Source organism: Dipodomys ordii, unplaced genomic scaffold, assembly GCF_000151885.1.
Source record: "Dipodomys ordii isolate 6190 unplaced genomic scaffold, Dord_2.0 Scaffold24, whole genome shotgun sequence".
In the NCBI taxonomy this organism is placed as follows: Eukaryota; Metazoa; Chordata; class Mammalia; order Rodentia; family Heteromyidae; genus Dipodomys; species Dipodomys ordii.
In genome coordinates this window covers 5836118-5853919 of record NW_012267240.1, presented here as the reverse complement: position 1 = coordinate 5853919, position 17802 = coordinate 5836118, and the positions used below count along the sequence as shown (strand labels likewise).

Genomic DNA, 17802 nt, shown 5'->3' with positions numbered 1-17802 from the left:
AATTGTAGAGACAGTGTTGGCCTAAGGGTAGCCCTAGAGGTCAGTGAAACAAAATATAGAATCTAAAAATAGAACCAAGTATCTATTAATTTTTGAAACTAGTGTCAAGGTATTTCAATGAGGAAAAGGTAATCTTTTAAACAAATGGTACCTGGAACATCTGGATATCCATATGTAGAAAATTAACCTCAGCATTTACTTCCATATGCAAAAATAACATGAAAGAAATTATGGACCTACATATAAAAGACTGAAACTATAAAAGTTTTAAGATGAAATCATAGGAGAAAATATTCAGTACTTGTGAATAGGCAAGGACTTCCTGATAATAAAGCCTGAAAAACTTGATAAATGGGATGCCATAAAAATTTTAAAACTTACAGTCTTCAAAAGACATTGTTAAGAGATGAAAAGGCATTATTTAAAACATGTTCACAGTACATGTACCTGACAAATGACCTGTGACCAAAATATATTTTTTAAAACCTCTTGCATTAATAACAAGACAAACTAGTTCAAAAATAGTAAGTAGCCAGTGTATCAAAGGAAAAGGTGTTTACTGTAATTAGACATCAGGAAAATTCAATTCATTAGAATTACTAAGATTGACAACAGAGGGCCCCATCAGCTGCACTGGACATGGATGAAATTGAACTAAGCAACTCAATGGCAGCTATGGAGGGAGGGAATGAAAGAGAAAAAAGGAACATCTTACAGTAAGCAAAGGAAAGAAATGTACGTATCACTCAATTTGAAAAAATAGCTGTAGTGTCAAAGTTTGTAGAGTTCATAAGCTTTATTGACCATGATGATGACAATGTACCTCGTGAAGGTTAAAATGTATGTGTGACTTTAACTAAGTATCACTATCCCACAGTATTTTGTGAAATTTATGTAATCACTTAATCTCAATAAAGAAAAGAATAAAAATAATAATAAATAAAAAAGAATTACTAAGATTATACATTTTTAAAGGGTGTTGACTGGGATGTGGACTAAATGGAACTTATTTTCAACTATTTGTATAGGCTTCACCATAAATCTGAAAAATCCAATATCCATATGGCTCCAAAATATTAAACTTTTGGAAGTTTTTAAGTTGAAACACAATCTACACAAGAGCACAAATTCTGAGTCAAATGAACTATGAATATGACATATGTGTAACAACTACTAAGGAAAAAGAAAAGAATTATTTCCAGCACCCCAAAGAACCCATAGAACCTTCCCACCCAAAAATAAGAAGCTTCTAGAGCTTTGTATTAGTATTCAAAATTTTTGAAACTGTCTGGGTGCCCATGGCTCAGTCTTGTAATCTTATTCAGGAGGCTGAAATCTGGGGATTTCCACAGTTGAGGCCACAAGCAGAAAAGTTCACTAAATTCTGTCTTTATAATAACCAGCAAATGTCAGCTAAAGATGTGGCTCAAGTGGTATAGTACTAGTTTACTAAATATAATGGCTCTTTGTTTCAAATCCCAAAACTGTAAAAACAAAACAAAAACAAAATGGAAAAAAAAAAGTTCTGAATTTGGAGCTCTGGAATTGTAGTAGAATGTTAGATTAGGAATTTCTATCAACTAGCAAATTATGTCTGTGTATAATGGAATACTACTTAGTAGTAAAAGAAACTAAAGTAGGTATGTGTTATGCTGAGTAAAAAGATATAAAAGACTACTATGACTTAACTTACTGTAACGATTAGTACATTAGTGGCAGAATGTAGACAATTGTTGTCTGTAGCTAAGGATAGGCTGTGATTGACTTGAATGCAGTGAAGAGAACTTTTGGGGGTGATGGATGTGTTCTAGATCTTTCTTATGGAGGTGATTATATGAATATATAAATTTGTCCAAACGCATTGAAAAGTACACATAAAAAGATGGGATCTGTTAAATGTTTGGCTGAACCAACTTTCAAATGGGATCCTCCTGATTCCAGTTTCTCAAGTAGCTGGAATTACAGGAATATGCCACGACACGCAGCTTCCATTTTCTTAAAATAATTAGTGGTAACCCATGATACTCAGAAGCAGCAAGCTAAGCTGAAATAATTACAAATAATCATTTCTTGGTTTGATTGTTCTTTTCCTAACTTCTTGAGTTGAATTTCATTTCATTTTTAAAACTACAAAGAATATATGGGAACAAACATTAGTGTCCCTTAGAATCTATTCTTTCCTATAGATATAGAATACTTAAATTTTAACAGTGTGTAGTTACCCATCCAGAATCTAGGCTTATCGGCTTCCCTTGCAGCAAGGTTTGGCTGTGTCACCAAGGAGGAGCGAATAGTAATGTGAGCACCATCACCACCTAAAAGTAGGTCAGGTGCCTGGACTTTCTCTTTTCCCTTTCTGCTGGCCAGGGATGTTACATTAGTAATGGGAGTAGATTTTATGGAATCATTTCCATTGTTTTTAATAAACTTTTAAGCTTGTTTTCTAAGATGTTCCCACCAGTTACTATACCAGATAATATAGAGTCTGCCGTTAACTTCTCACTGATATATTTTCAATGACAAAAGTGTCCGCTTATTGATCTAACAGATTGATCTTGAAAGTACCTACTGTTCTGTCTCTTACAAGTGGACATAACTTTCAATCAGTATCTATGATAAAGAAATTTGAATGGGGCTTTTCCAGTTTTGTTGGTACAAATTTGAGGTAATTTATGGGAGCAAGGTCTCAGAGGACACCCAGCCTTGCCTTGGAAACAGTGTGGAGGCCATCTGTGGCCCTTGTTACTGTGGTGATTTTTTTTAGAGCTATGTGGCTTGTCTTTGTTATATATTGTTAAATTAATTTACTTTATTGTTACTATAGAAGTGATGTACAGAGGGATTACAATTACATGAGTCCAGTAATGAGTACATTTCCTTTCTCATGCAGTATCTTCTGTTCTCTCACTCTCTCCCATTCCTTCCCTCCCATCTCCACCCACGAGTTGTAAGCTTTCATCACTGTCCAATGAGCACCACTGCTGCACTTTCTCACCCATTTTCTCTCTAGTTCTGTACTCTCCCCCCAGCCCTTCTGAAGATGTTGTCCTGAATATATCATACATAAGGTAAAGAAGAGAGACTCACCAGAAACTAAAAGCTAAAAAAGAAGGAAAGAAAGAAAGAAAGAAAGGGAGAAATAAAGAGAGAAAGAAAGAAAGAAAGAAAAAGAAAGGGGATGAAAGAAAATAGTCTTTTGTTTCCATATCTTAGAGTTTCCATATCATTTCAATATGTATATTATTTTATGTAACTATGAAGAGACACTTAGGCATTGTACGTTTGTGTTTCTCTCCTAAGGTTATCCTCTTTGGTCTCATTGTATGTCAGTATCTAGAATACTGTATAATTTGTCATATGCCAGTTCATTTTAATCTAACGTCTGTATATCAGAGAGAACACACACCATTTGTCTCCCTGACCTTGGCTTACCTTACTTAACATGATTTGTTCTGATTCCATCCATTTCCCTGCAAATGACATTATTTTATTCTTTCTAATGGCTGTGTAAAATTCCATTATGTATAGGTACCACATTGTTTGGATCATTCTTTAATGGCAAGACTACCAAGGTGTAAGGAGTGAGGCAAAGTTGAGAACAGTCTTGCTAGGATTGCTAGCTCAGGGTGAGGCTTCTGGCAAGAGACTTGGATTGGCTTGTACTTTGGAAAGCTGTGGAGGCAGGAAAACCTTTTTTCTAGTTTTGCCTGTTTTCTTTGTGACCATAACAAGCCATTCAACTTTTCAAGGGTCTCAGACTGGATCTATTAAATAAAGAAGTTGACTCTCTAAAATTCTTTGATTGGCCTGGGCACTAGAGATAGCAGAGATTTCCACTAGACTGTTCTTTTTCTTTTAAATTTTCAAATTAAGCAATGAAGCAAGCTTAGTTTCATCTTGTAAAGTTGAGGGTAATAAGTAATTTATCTTACTACTTTGAATATGGAGGGCTAGAAGAAGGAATTGTGTGTGACCTGGTATTTATGCTGACTTCATATTAGGTAAGTGACACAAGTTATAGTTGATTGTGCCATTTGTAACACCTGCAAGTAATCTAGTCCTACAATGACTCAGAGGAATATGAACTCACCATTTTTCCCTGTAAAAAGGGAAAAGATATTTGTCTAGATTTCCAGAAGGTCATCATCACCTTTTCCACTGGGAAGGCTATGGCTGTGTCTTGAGCTTGAGGATGCTGGGAGGTGAGCCCACTGTGATAACAGATACCAGATTGCATGCCACTTGGAATATTCTTCATTGATAAGCTCTTGAGTGGTGAAAAGGCTTCTAGCACTGAAGTCATGTTTCACAAGCACCAACAGAATGCTGCCCGAGCTCATTTCATGTCATAAGTTAAGCTAAGCATGGCCACGAGAAGGATAGGCAGAGAAAGGTTTCAAATAATGAACATGTCATAATTACAAAAGAATTGGGAAACAGCTCAGATTGAATGGGATCTCCACAGAAGTTCTAGGCTGACTTTTTCTTTTGAGAAAGGCTTTGTTCTGGTCAGATTTTTTTCAGCAAGAGCCACCAGCAAAGGACCTGCCCAGAACAGCACAGAAGTGGTTGTGCAAAGCCAGACACTAGTGGCTCACACCTGTAATCCTTGCTACTCAGGAGGCTAAAATCTGAGGATTGCTGTTTGAAGCTAGCTCGGGCAGGAAAGTCCATGAGACTCTTACCTGCAGTTAACTTCAGAAAACCAGAAGTGAAGCTGTGGCTCAAAGTGGTAGAGTGCTAGCCTTGAGCAAAAAAGCTCAGGGAGAGAGCCCAGTCCCTGAGTTCAAGCCCTACTACCAACAAAAAATCAAAAATAACAACAAAAAAACCCCTTGTAGAACCAAGGAAGTCAACTGCTAGAAGAAATCTTGTCTCTTTTTGGAGGTGTAGTTGCTTCATGTTAATGGGCTCATAACTTAGTGTCTGGAAGAAAAAAAGAAGAACCCATGTATTATTCATATACTAGAAAAAGAACTGCTGATGAAGATGGATTGAATTGTTCTGTGCTTGCCACAAATAACGTCTACACTTTTTATTTGAAATTATAGGAAGATAACTTTGGATCCATTACTATTTTTATTAGTTTACAGAAAAGGGTTTCCTTGAATTTTAAATATATCTAAAAGAGATTGTACAACCTCTTACCACCATTGCATCTCCTGTAGCTCTTTGGGGTGAGGACTTCCTATTCAGCTCAGTGTCTGTCCAAGTTAGAGGCTACTTCTTCTAGCTTTCCTCTGTTGAAATGTTGGTGTCTTTTTGTAACACTAAAAGTTGGACTTGTACATTAAAGGGCTCAGTCTGCTCCCATCCTCTGGAGCATGTTGCTTTTCTCTACGCTGGAGCCATAAGAGCACCACTGTTTGCTGCATTTGGGTAGTTAATGGGAACCTTTGTGATCTACTTCACACACACTTTGTTGGGTAGAATGTAGTTGATCTGAAGGAAAAGTGAATGATGTGGGATGAAAATATTAGTTGTGATGGTGAAATAGAAGTTAGAATTACAAAAACCAGGACAATGATGAGAAGTTTGGAAGAACCTAGGAGACAAGATATATTTATTTTTTTTTATTCTATTTTTTGAAGTACTGGTTTGAACTCAGATCCTTGAGCTTGCTAAGCTGGCCCTTTACCACTTGAGCCCTGCTTCTAACCCTGCTTTTTTGCTGTTTATTTTGGAAATGGAGTCTAGTGATCTTTATCCAGACTAGCCTTAGACCATACATAAGAGGAAAGGTTTCTAATTACAGCAATCCTTAAGATATTTGAAATTGTTATTATGGTTTTAAGTAGGCAATCCTGGGCCTTAAGGAAATCAAAGATTTGACTTTCTGTGTGTGGTTTATTAAATGTAAACACATACAAATTTAAAGGGAAAAGGTAATCTTTTATATAAAACTTGATTTATGGCTTCCTGGACTTTGAAACCCTCTTGTGCTTTGATTTAATTCATTCAGTTGTTTTAAAACCTAATAAAATTGAAGGAGGGGGCTTTTTTATATAAGCAGGTATTTTTACTATAGCAATTAGGGGACATTATTAGGAAGATTATTGGAAGCAGGATATAAAGTTTGAATAGATTTACTAAACAAAATATTAAGTTTTAGAAACTTGGATGAATTAAATAAAAACAGAAATAAACTTTTCATGTAATACTGAAATTCACAACAAAACCAAATCTTTCTAAGATATAATTTTTGTATAAATACATTTTCTTTAAAAAAAATACTTAGTTGAGCATGGTGGCTAATGCCTGTTAGCCTAGCAGAGAGGCTAGAGATCCAGAAGATTGTGGTCCCAGGACTGTCTGATCTCAACCGATAGCTGGGTGGAGTGACATGGGTTTATCATCCCAGCTGTATGCAAGATTGAGATCAAGAGGATCACAGTTCCAGGCTAGTCTAGGCACTGAAACTCCATCTTAATGGAAGAAGAAGCTGGGTGTAGTTGCACCTGCCTATCATCTCAACTGTGGTGGAAAAAAAATTAGGACTAAGGTTCAGTTGCTAGTCCAGGAAAAAAGCAAGACTCTGTCTCAAAAATAACCAGAATAAAAAAGGACTATATCAGGTAACTCGGAGGTAGAGCTTCTGACAAGCATATGTGAGTTCCTAAGTTCAGATCCCAAGTATGGCCAATTAAAAAAAATATTATTTGTAAAGAAATACATGAAGCTGGGCACCGATGGCTCACGCCTGTAATCCTAGCTATGCAGGAAGCTGAGATCTGAGGATCACTGTTCAAAGCCAGCCAGGGCAGGAAAGTCCATGAGACTCTTACCTCCAATAAACTACCAGAAAACCGGAAGTGGTGCTGTGGCTCAAGTGGCAGAATGCTCCCCCACCCCCAGTTTTTGGTTGGTCGTGGGGCTTGAACTCTGGACCTGGGTGCTGTCCCTCAGCTCTTCATTTCAGGGCTAGAGCTGTACCACTTGAACCATAGTGGCACTTTTGGCTTTTTCTGCTTATGTGGTGCTGAGGAATCGAATCCCTTCCCTTCCCTTCTTTTTTCTTTCCACATGAGATGACTGGTTACTGGAAGCTCATGCCTGTAATCCTAGCTGTTTAAGGGACAGTAATGGAAAAGTTCATGGACAGGTCAACCCTCACAAATGTTCACAAGTCTATCCTAACCAATGGCCAGGTATGGAGGAGTACACAAGTTGAAGAGCCACTTGGGAGGCTGAGAACTGCAATTCCAGGGCAGCCCTGGCAAGAAAGTTCACAAGATTACATTTTATCAGAAAAAGCCAAGCAGAGAGGTGTACACCTGGTACCCCAGCTACAGTGGGAAGCATAGGTGGGAAGATCATGCTCCAGGCCAGCCCAGGCAAAAAGCACAAATTCACCAAAATACAACCAAAGCAAACATGGGCTAGTGGAGTGGCTCCAGTGGTAGAGCACCTTCCTTGACAAGCTCAATGCTCTGAACACAAACCCTAGTCCCACCAAAAGAAAAAAAAAAGCATTGAAGACCAAGTCCCCCATGTCTTACTACCCTCCCATTTTCCCATGAATTTTGCTATTTCCAAGCCTTCTAAATATTTACACTTACACACACACATACGCACACGCACACATGCACGCACGCATGTACACACAGTTGCAATTGAATTTTTGCATATATATATTTTTTGGGGGGGAGTCCGGTCGTGGGGTCTGAACTCTGGGCCTGGGCGCTGTCCCTCAGCTCTTCAGCTCAAGGCTAGCGCTCTACCACTTGAGCCACAGCGCCACTTCCAGCTTTTTCTTTTTGCTTATGTGGTGCTGAGGAATGGAACCCAGGGCCTCAGGCATGTAAGGCAAGTGCTCTACCCCTGAGCTACCTTCCCAGCTCCTGCATATATTTTTCAAACATCAGACCATGTTGATTGCTGGTTGATTTAAGATCTTCTATTGTATTTATAGCTTTAGTATTCCCTCAATATTACTATAATAACAGACATTTATTGAGTAGTTACTGTGTGCTAGACAGGATGCTTAGTGTTTTTAATATTATATGGACTCAAAATCTTCATAAAAACCTTTATAGGTGAGTAAAGTAGTTGAAGAAAATCCCACTTTCATTATATGTCTGTTCCTTTATATTTAATGCTTTTTGGGTCAGTTGTGGGGCCTGAACTCTGGGCCTGGGCTTAAAGTTAGTGCTCTACCACTTGAACCACAGCACCGCTTCCAGTTTTCTGGTGGTTAATTGTAGATAAGAGTCTCACAGATTTTCCTACCACGGCTGGCTTTGAACTGTGATCCTCAGATCTCAGCCCCCTAAGTAACTAGGATTACAGGTCTGAGTGACTGGTGCCTGGCTATATTATATTTCTAAAGTAATTTAATGTTCCTTAATAAGACTTCAAAACTAAATATTTTCTTTTCTTTTTTTTTTTTTTGCTGGTACCAAAGTTTGAACTCAGAGCCTAGAGCTTTGAACTCAGAGCTTAGAGCTTGCTTGGTTTGCTTGCTAATGGCTATCACTCTACCACTTGAGTCACATCTCCAGCCTAAATTTAGAATTTTTTAAGTTGATAAGCATATAACATAGTCTTGTTAGTTTTGTCTTGCTTGTGCAGCTGGCTTTATCAGGTCCCTACAGGCAGCTGTTTGCTTACTGGGCCAGAGCATCAACTATGTGCTCTCTCCATTCACTCTGAGTAAGGATCACACTACCCCATCCATCTCTTCAGTAGGTGGTGATATCCTTACTTTGGACACAGTGACAGAATCATGCAAGTGTGAAGGAAGTTTGATTTTTGAAGATGTCCTTCTTATGCCCTTGATCATACTGTTGTGAGAAACAAATTCTGCTATACTGGAAACTCTTGGAATTTTTATGGGACTTGGTAGAAGGAGCGTTGTATTTGCTGAGTTAAGAGGGAGAAAAGTTATGCTGATTATATGTTTGAAGAATTGAGATGAGGTTTTTGCAATATTCTGTCATCAAGTAAGGAACTTTCAGTGAGTGGGATAGCTGTCAGAAAAGTTGAAGTCCCCTCTGTTGCTTCTTAAGCTTGCGAAAGCCTCTTTACACTGTTTTAACCAGATGGTAAGAATCCTGTCCACTTTATTATTACTCTAAGTGGTTTATGCATTGTGCAGTGCTGTTGCAGTGTACCAGAATTAGATGTTATTCGTACTTACTGTTTTTGTCATTGTGGTTGTTATCAAGACCTTTTGTAGTTTTCTTCTGTGCCAGTGCCTCTGTAACAGGGCCCCTGAGCCTGCTTGTTTGTTTTATAACAAATGAAAGAGGTCACTATATGAAGGCACTGTTGTTTTCAGAATAAAGAGATACTATTGCTGAGTAACTTAATAGACATGGGAGGCCTTGTATGTATCAATCAGCTTTTCTTCTTGCTGAATGCTAGAGGAAAAATAAAGATCATTTACAACAAATCTCAAGGAGAAGAAAAGTATCCTCTGAAGGTCCCAGTAAGTATCATTTCACTGCCAGCCATATATTAATGTTTATAGGCACTTTTAATCATTTGTCTTCAGGATTGGAAAAATGGTAATGTCCATCTATTTGTTCAAGTACCTGTTAATAGATCAGGTTATAGTGGCATGAACAGTGATCATACTATGTGGCTTTGGTTTCTTTCTGGTTATAATTCTTAATTTATTTTGAAGTCTTAAAGAGCATTCAAGGAGGGCATAGTTTAAAAATATTTTTTAATTATCTTTAATTGTGTAAAAAGAGTTGCCATTTAACAAAGAAGTTTATAAAACAACTCATCTTGATCAATGTGACCCCTTTCAACATTCTCACTCATCCCTCTCTCCCCATCCCTTCCCTCATTCTTAATTTTGTAAGACATACATTTGATTCTTGGCTGCATTTTTCCCCTTCTTCATTCCTCTACCCTTTCCCCTTGTCCTCACCTGACCCCTTGGAGAACGCACAGCCTGGTGTTTTATTTTGCTGAACTTGGCCTATGCCTTCCTAAGGAATTACTCTATTTGAATTCTCCCTGGAATCTAGCATATCTCAGTTAATACATTTGTGTATACGTATATAATACCCAATGTATTTACTTATAAGTTTTAAGCTCAAACTAACTTTCATAACTAAGGGAAAACATGCCCTGTCTCTAGTCTGCCATCTTGGATCTGCCATCTTGGATCCCTCCACCCGGCATGAGGTTTCATGTTTCATAGACTAGCACATGCACTAAGGGTGGCTGTTAAGAGCCACAACAGAGCCGAGTGGAGAAGTAGAGCCTCCTGAGCCTGCATTTGCTGCATTTCAAGGTCCACATGGGGAATGGAAGCTCCAGCAGAAGTCTGGTGTATTATTCAGGTTTGTTTATTGCTTTCATCCCTTCCAAATTCTGGTATTTTCCTAACCGAAGTATAGTAGCAATTCAGAATCCCATAGTTTCTTATAGTCCTAAGTCTGCCTATCTCCGAAGCCAGTGCTATAGAAATTAGGTATCAGTTGTTTAAGACAATGAAGAAACCTATGGTTTCAGTCTCATTGTGCCACTTATTGTAGGAAAACAGTATGGATATTATGTGTTCTTGGAGAAGGCACTTGTGCTCTGGTATATATTGTTCCTCCTCCTGGATAGTTCAGAAAAACTAAGCCTTTCCCTTTCATTGGTAGCTTGCTTCACCATCTCTGTGTTCACTTTCACTTACTTATGTATTTTTTATGCCAAACCATGTCTGTCCTAAAGTTATACCAGTGGAAAATTTAATTTTTTTTAAAAAGGCACCTCTGAAATTCCATTCCATATTTAATCTTACTTAACTGTAAATAGCACTTTGTTCCATTGTATTTTGTTAGCTCCATCCATGCCCTCCCTGTCCAAAGACTGTGTATTAATTAATAATCTCTCAAAGACACCTGCTCATGAAAAGTGTTTTCCCCTTTTCTAAGAGGTAGATGCAGTAAGACTACCCTGTTTTCTTGAAATGCCAGAGTTTCTAAAGATCTCTTGGATGTGCAATCACACCTACTTTTCCAAATTAGCAACTAGAAATATTTTAACTGATGACTATAAACTACTCTTTATTAAAAAAAAGTTTATAGTCCGCTGAACCGTCTATGCATCTGGTTTAGAATACTGAAAAACTTTTACATAGTGAAGTATGGAATAGCATCATTTCTGATTCTATTTCATATTATTTCTTATGGAAAGAATGCTCTCCCCACAGACTTCCTGGGGACAAGATGTTTAAATGCAAGCCAGGGTTGAGACCTCTTTTTTTTGGTCAGCTAGGAGCCACTTTTCCCTGCTTTTGCTGAGTTTGCCAACTACTCCATCTCTCCCACCCCTTCTGATTCTTCACATGTCTTTGGAATTTTTACTTTGGGCTGTGTTGGATAAGGCATTGATATGATGCATATGTAGCAGTTAAAATGAAAAGTTAAGGGCTGTTTTCTCAAGTAGCATGATTCTGTCATGTCAGTGTGAATATATGTTGCTCTATGTGTGTACATGTGTGTGTATGAGTGTGTGTGTGTATGATGTGTATAAAATGTCTTTTTTTCTTTGCCCCCATCCCTCTCTGCTCTTGGCTCATGTAGTCACTTTACTGCAAGGCAGCAAGACTCCATTTATCACAGGCACTCGGAGGAGGTCCAAAGATTTGAAAGGGTTACTGTTCACATTTCCTGTGTAATTCCCTCTGATCTTACTGAGCTGTAATTCCTTTCTTGATGTTAAACGTTCCCAGGCTCCTTTAACTTTTGGCCTGTTTGCACGGGCCAAGTTTGTCCCAGGTGATTACGTAGGCGAACCTCCTGTTTTTGTAAGAGTAGAAATCACTCCTTCACCCATGAGATAGCCTACATGCTTCTTCCTTTGCAGTCTTGAGAAGGAAGCCCTTTGGTTTAAAACAACAGAGCAATAACATTACTTTTGAAATTGGTATTTAGCAACCAAGTTTATGGTCAAATTAATTGTATGGACTTTGAATATACTGATTCTCGATTTAGTGAATTTCTGGTTGAATGGAATCCTATAGATCTCTTCAAGTTTATATTCCTTCTAAAGATACACCAGAGAAACACAAAGATGTTTAGCTAAAACAGCAACATTTCTGATTCTTTTATAGTTTATAGGATTTATAGTTGAACATTAGAGGAAATACCTATTTCCTATTTTTTAAAATCTGGTTTTAAAAGTATATAGCAACTCATTTTGGTTCTGCAGTTTAAAATACATACATTTTTGTGATTGGCAAAGGGTTTCTAGTTTTTGCCTTTCCCCTATAACTTTTAGGAAAACAAAAAAACCAGTATGCTATGAAGCAAAATAAAGTGTCTGCAGCTGTTTATGAATTGAGGCGGATGGGGTACCTGTGCCACACCAGCTAACAGGGTTTATTTAGGTGTACATTTGTTCATGCTGCTCATAGCACATCTCTCTCCTCGGTTAGCAACTTGGGACTCTAGAAATTTAGGGTCAGAAGTGAAACTCTCTATGAAGACAAGACATCTTGTTGGTGCTTGGGCAAAATAAACTTTTTTCTGATTTAAACAATAAGATTGTTTTTCTGATAGTCCTGGGATTTGAACGCAGGGCTTTACATTTGTTAGATGTTTTCAGCTTGAGATACATTTCTAGTTTTTTTTTATTTTGGTTGTTTTTGAGTTAGAGTCTTGGTTTTTGCTTTTTGTCTGGGTTAGCCTTGATCATGACTCTTCTATTTATACTTCCTGAGGTACCTGGATTGCAAGGGCCTAATACCACATCCATCATAAACTGGTATCTCATGAGCATCTTACTCCCTCCTCCTCCCCAGCTGACTTGGAATTGTAGTCTTCCCACTCTCAGCCTCCTGTGGAGCTGGGATGACAGACATGTGGCACTACACTGAACTATTGGTTGAAATAAGGTCCTGGGTATTCTTTTTTTTTTGGCCTGGTATAATCTTGATCTAGGAGTCTCTTGATCTCTATCCAGAGTAGTTAAGATTACAGGCATGATCCACCATGCCTGGCTGAGATAAGGAACTTTAAATGCTCCTTAACCACATCTAATACAATTTTACTTGAACATAAGTAGGTAAATCTTGAAATTTATTCCATTTAAGTCTTCAGAGGACCAACATGGATGGTTGCTATTTTTTATTCACCTTTAGTTCTCAAGTGTAATGCAGGACCCTATGCATAATAAGCTTTCAGTAATGGTTTGTTAAATGACTGAATGAATGGCACTGTCAAATTACTTTTGCAGATTCTTTATTGTTCCATATGTACATGATGGTATTCATATATGTAAATATGCTATATTCATACTTCCTGTAGCCTCTAATGTTAGCTACTACTTAAAATCCCTTTGTCATTAAGCAGTTGGTTCCTTCATAGCTTTCCACAGCAAGTCCTTAGATGGTCTAGAGCTAAGGCTAAACCATACCACTGCCTTGTCACAGGTTAAAAAAAAAGACATCTAGTCATCGATTATGTAAATTATAGATAATCTGTGAACATTTTCTAAAACTAATAAGGAAGTCCATTGTTTCCTGAGTAGAAAACCATATTTCTCTCAAGGATTAAATATTCCTGGGAAAAACATTGAATTGTATTATCAGTCAGTCAACAAATAGTACCAATGCAAACAGAATTGTGCCTGGCATTGTAGTCTCTCTTGCAGATTCCTGCCATCTACTGTTTGACTCATCAAGTCAAATAGTAATTTCAAGTCTATTAAATGTACTAAGTGAGAGGCTTGAGCAAGAATCAGGAGGCTTAGGAAGGGGAAAAGTCATCTAGGCTTGAGTTAGAGTAGGGCAGATGTGTGGAAGTTTGAATATGGCATTGGACAAGCAGTTTGTCTATAAAGAAGTGAGGAGACCACCTGCATTTATAAATAAGGGGAACAGTTAGTACATGCACTGTTCCTAGTAGCCATGAAGAAAACAAACAACAACAATCTTAAGCGGATGGTGGAAACATCTTTCCAACACTGACTTAGATATTCCTTATATTATTCTGGAGTGGAATTTTAGGGAAGCTTTTGCCCAGGCCTTACAGCAGCTCTTTTAGGCTACCATAAGAATCAGTTCAGTAGAATATCTCACAGATGGCTCTGCCAACTAAAATTTCCACAGAAAGGAAGGGAGGGAGGAAGGGGAAAAAGAAAGAAGGCTGAAAAGTTACCATTCATGACAACAAAAGGCCCCATTCTATCTCAATGGCAAGTTTAGCTGCTTATTGTCAAGTGATATTTTGGTGTGAACTCTAACTTAAAAGGAGAAACTCCAAATCCATTGTTTTGTGTTTATCTATAGGCAGCTGTAGGCACTAAATATAAACATAACGTCATAGTGTTCAGTGCCTCTTAAAGCATTTTTTGTAATGAATCAATTCTTGTATTAATTGTGAAAATGATTTTAAGCCTAGTTTTAGGTTTTGTTAATTACATTCAAGTTGAGCAGAATTTATGCTAAGATATTTTTACTGTGTTTACCTTTTAAAAATACTGTTAATGATGTAATTTTAGAGTTGAACTTTGTCTCTAGTTTTCTTCTTTTATTGTCTAAAGGAAAAATAACAAAGCAGAACAGAAGTGAAACCAGGTTTTCCAGCCCTGTAGAGATAGAATCTTAAGACAGCCTGCTGACTGTTTCCTAGTCTTTTAGCCAATGGTAGTGTGTGCAACCCTCAGCGTGTTTCTGAATGTCCACATGGGTTCAACTGTATGGATTGCTGCCAGTGTAACAGTGGAGGAGAAACTCTAACAGCTGGCTTCTCACATTGTGATTTGTGAAGATCTAGACTTTCAAGATATTACTTGATAATTTACAGTTAAAGGGTTTGGTAGTCAGCAAATTTTAGGCAAGTTGAAAACAGTCACAGTGTAAGATATATTGGGATTTTACTTAACCCAGAATTTTCCAGTTTTTCTTGAATTTGGAAATGCCCACTCTTTCTTCTAATTTACTTCTTGTCCCCTTTAAGTAAGTTCATTAATATTTCTTGTAGAACCACTGTCAGCAATTGTCACTATGAAGTCTTACACATATGTACACACTCAGAACACATGTTCACGTGCGTGCGCGCGCACACACACACACACACACACACACACACAAGTCAGTTGCTTATTACTTGGGATGATCAGGAATTCACCAAACCTAACAGGAGTTGTGAGGGAAATGAAGGGTGAGGTAGAGGTAAGACATTCCCTTTTTACTATAAATACTTCTGTTTTGTGTGATTTTTTTCTGTGGGTCTAAATTCCTTTCATAATCTGAAGAACAAAAAGCGAATGAAAAGACTTAAACTAGTTGAGAGAACCTATGCTTTACAGAAGTATTGCTTATTACAAGCTTTTATAAGTACTAACTTCTATGGCTTTTTGAAACTCACTTTCTTTTTTTTTTTCTTTCAGAAAAATACCAGAAATTTGTCACCTACTTTTTCAGGAACAAGCTTATATTAAGTAAGGAAAATCCTGATTAGATGAAGTAAATAGGCCTTGCCTTGATTACCATTGGTGTGTCCACATTATTGTCATTGCTGTGAATACACTGTACCCTCACTCCCTTCTGTGTGCTAAGTGAGCACTGAGTCTTACTAGTCTCTGTATCTTTAGCATGGAAGCTTGTACATGTCTGATCTGTCTTAAGCATTCATTTAATAATGTTTGTGGCTCTCACTTTCATAGCTTAAGAGGACTCCTTTTTGCAAGGTCACTTTAAACTATGGCTTATTTAATTTTTATATTTATATTTTGTTTTGCCCAAGAAAAGGTTTAAGATTGTATCCATTACTGCACATGATAAACTACAATCAAATGAAATCTAAAAGAAATAGCTACAGAATAAAATTGGGGACTTAAATTTCCTAATTCTAGTACTAAGTCTTGTAGAGGCAGCACAGTCCTGGCACAAAACTAAGCATGGAGATCAGTGGGGTACAGGTGAGAAACCAGAAATGAACCTAAACTCCTGGTCTATTAATTTCAGAAGAGCTGCTAAGACAATTAAATATAAAAGGATTATCTTTCCAACAGATGTCACACATTCAGAATTGGACATCCATATGATAAAACCTCCTTAGAAAAATCAACCACACACAAAAATCAACTCAACAGGAATTGTGGACTTTAACATTCAGAGTGAAAAACTTTGAACTTCTAATAAAAGAAGAAACTTTGAGTTGTACAGAGTTGTGTGTGATTTTCAAAGTATTGTCTTTGAGGATAAATATGATGAATTTGACTTCTTTAAAATGAAAACCTTCATGAGTCAAAATACATTTTTTGTTTGTTTTTTTGGGTTTTTTTGTTTGTTTTTTTAATCGATCCTCGGGCTTAAACTCAGGACCTGAGTACTGTTTCTGAGCTTCTTTGTGTTCAAGGCTAGTGCTTTACTACTTTAATAACAGCACCATTTGCCTTTTTTTTCTGAGTAGTTCATTGGAGATTAGAGTCTCATGAACTTTCCTTCCTGGGCTGGTTTCAAACCGTGATCTGCAGATCTCAGCCTCCTGAGTAGCTAGGATTACAGGCATGTCAAAAGACATTCTTGAAAAGCTAAAAATACAAGTTACAACCTGAGAGAGAAGCTATTTTCAAATTCTATGTGGTAAAGTACACAGAGTACACAGAAAACCCCTGTAATCAGTAAGAATACAGTCCTATGGGAGAGATAAAAAGCAGTAGCACCCAGTAAACATTTTCCCCCACAAAAGACCTAACAATGGCTAAAAAACACATGAAAATATCATTATATGAGTTATTAGGAAGGCAACAATTTTTTTAAAAAATCAGTAAGTTTAGGCTGGATGCCTGTTGCTGATGCCTACAATCCTAACTACTTAGAAGGCAGAAATGTTGGAGGATCACAGTTCAATACCCAGGGTAAAAATTCTTGACTTCTTACCTGAGTATAGTAGTATGGACCTGTCCTCCCAGTTATGTGGGGGTTTAGATCAGGAAGATAAGTTTCTAGGCCAGCTCAGGCAAAACTTTTTATAAGATCTCAAGAGGAAAAAACTAGATGTGGTGGTATGTATTTGCCATACCATCTGTGGTGGGAAATGTAAATTATGGAAGTGAGAATTATGGTCCAGACCGGCCGGACAAAAAGTGAGATCCAGGGGCTGGGAAGGTGGTTCAATGGTAGAGTGCTTGCCTTGAATGCATGAGGCCCTGGGTTTGATTCCTTAGCACCACATAAGCAGAAAAAGCTGGAAGTGGTGCCGTGGTTCAAGTAGTAGGATGCTAGCCTTAGCTGAAGAGCTGAGGGACAGTGCCTGGGTCCAGAGTTCAAGCCCCATGACCAGCAAAAAAAAAATGAGATCCAATCTCAAAATTATCTGGAGCAAAAAGGGCTGCGGGTATGTATCGATAGTATATACCTAACAAGTATGAAGCTCTGCGTTAAAATCCCAGGACCACCAAAAAGAGAAAAAAGAAAGAAAAAGTGAAAAGAGAAGACCAAAAGTAATGAGGTAGTGGTGTAAGCAATGAGGTATGATGTATGCCTACTAGGATGGTTGTACTCAAAAAGGCATATAATACAATCTAGAACCTGGTCAAACAAGAATTCATAGGCATCCATGTAAAATGATAAAATTGCTTTGAAAAATTAGTTGGTTCTTTCTTGGAAAATTTTATCAGTTTACCTTGTTTTTAGTTGGGCCTCTAGAGATGCAGAAGTAGTAAGGTGTGTATGTATATAGGAAAAAACTTTTAAAGAGTAGACTCTCACAGTTACAGAGGCTTAAGGAGCCAGCCGGCCACAGACTCCAAACAGTTGCAGCATGGGTCCACAGCAGTCTGCTGGAAACTGGTGTTACAGGTGAAATCTGAAGGTAGTCAGGAAGTTCAGACTTTTATCCAAGC

At 37.7% G+C, this 17802-nt stretch overlaps 1 protein-coding gene across 3 annotated transcripts in view; it reads left to right on the top strand.

Annotated features, from left to right (window-relative positions):
* Znf438 (zinc finger protein 438) overlaps window positions 1-17802 on the top strand; it is a 141618-nt gene that overhangs the window by 32832 nt on the left and 90984 nt on the right. Inside the window, exon 3 of one of the 3 annotated variants that reach the window (XM_013014783.1) lies at window positions 15343-15393. The exons of the other annotated variants lie outside the window; for them this stretch is intronic. The gene's annotated coding sequence lies outside the window, so the exon portion shown is untranslated. The remainder of the gene's footprint in view (window positions 1-15342; window positions 15394-17802) is intronic. 3 annotated transcript variants of the gene reach the window in all.